The sequence below is a fragment of the Helianthus annuus genome, chromosome 3 (genome assembly GCF_002127325.2).
Source record: "Helianthus annuus cultivar XRQ/B chromosome 3, HanXRQr2.0-SUNRISE, whole genome shotgun sequence".
NCBI lineage: Eukaryota > Viridiplantae > Streptophyta > Magnoliopsida > Asterales > Asteraceae > Helianthus > Helianthus annuus.
The window spans coordinates 2,164,474-2,166,184 of record NC_035435.2 but is presented as its reverse complement, the minus strand read 5'-3'; the positions used below and the strand labels follow the sequence as shown (position 1 = coordinate 2,166,184).

Genomic DNA, 1,711 nt, shown 5'->3' with positions numbered 1-1,711 from the left:
GAAATAGGACATAATTCGCACAAGATTGTTTTGAACAACTTTCATATAAGTATAGTTTCATCTACAAATGAAAACAGAAACAGTACCTTCGGTCCAGCAATCCAACCCAGCTGCGCAATGGCACACGCCAGTGACAACACGCTAGAGTCGATGGCTACAGTTATGATATGTGCACTTACAGTCCAGACAGTCCCTAAAATCCAGAGAAAAGAAATAAGAAACCCCTTGCAACTGTGACATTTAACTTTAACTAAAAAAGTCAACATAGAGGATAAAAATATACCGGTTCTTTTAAAACGTATGTTGTCATCAAAGCACTTCGACAAAGCGAATCCTCCGGCAAGCTCGAACGCTTTTTCGTGCTTCCAGCAGCGTTGACCACATCATAAAGTAAGTAACAAGAGTTCTTTTTAAAAGAATATGGATAAAACTATTTGAAAAATGAAAAATAGAAACATACCAGGGTCTACAATTGGAAACAATCCCATTGACGCTTTCGGGTGGTTTATACTTCTGAATTGCAGACACTTTTCTTTTCAGTAGCCTGTGACACAAAAGAGCAGTCTATTTTAATTGTTTAGCCGGAATCTTCTTGGTCATGCCAGACGACAAAAACTCGGTCTCTTTCGGTCCATGACCCAATTAAGGAAAAAAAAACTAAATGCGAGGAAGCTTTGATAAAATGTAGCTTTGGTGGAGCAACCACCTTGATCTTCATGTTGCTCAGAACGAGGGCGGTGACATCACACTTCATGATGGAGTTGTAAGTGGTCTCATGAATACCAGCAGCAAATCAAAGATGGCTAGAAAAGAACCTCCGGGCAATGGAATCTCTCTGATAACTTGTCCATCAGGCAACTCAAAGGTCTTTCAACAGAAGAACTGCTTTTTGTGGTTTCAAGCTCTTTCGGATAGTCAAGTACAACATATGCAAGCTTTTCTTTCATGTGACAGACAATTTCCTGTTCAGCAATGGTAGTGAACATGTATCCTCTTCCAGTCAAGATCTTCATCAGCGAGTTAGTAAGGTCACGATAAGCAAGATCAAGATAAAAGGATGACATGAGGAAGTGCATAACCTTTGTAAATTGGAACTGTATGTGACACACCATCTCCAGAATCCAACACAACACCTATGTGTGCAATAACATGATTAAGTGTCAAATGTTGACAAAGGTCACAAAACAAGGTATATTAAAAGAAGCATTAAAATAAACTAACCTGTTAGACGACCACTGGTGTAAAGGGAAAGCACAGCCTGGAAGGCAACTTACATGGTAGGAACGTTGAAGGTTTCAAACATGATCCGGGTCAACATCTCCCTGTTGGCCTTTTCATTCAATCGTGCCTAGGTGAGAAGAACGGGATGCTCTTTAGGAGCAACACAAAGCGTGATGCCAAATCTTTACCATGTCATCCCAGTTGCTAGTTGCTGACAATACCATACTCCATAGGATGCTTCAAAGTAATAATACCTCTTTTTAATTGTGCTTTATCACCTATATAAGCATCTTTTTGGCCCATACCTACCGTAACAGCATTGCGTCATGGTCTACCAGCAATAGTTGAAAAGATTGCCCTTCGAGCATCATCACCGGCAAATCCAAACTGTAAATTTAATTAATAAACCAAAAGGTTCATATTAAACATCAGCAAACCATAATAATAATTAAACAAAACCAAATACAATAATAACACCAACCTTCACCAT

At 39.2% G+C, this 1,711-nt stretch overlaps 1 pseudogene; it reads right to left on the bottom strand.

Annotated features, from left to right (window-relative positions):
* Nucleotides 1-712: 712 nt before the first annotated feature.
* On the bottom strand, nucleotides 713-1,711 carry LOC118490131 (annotated as a pseudogene).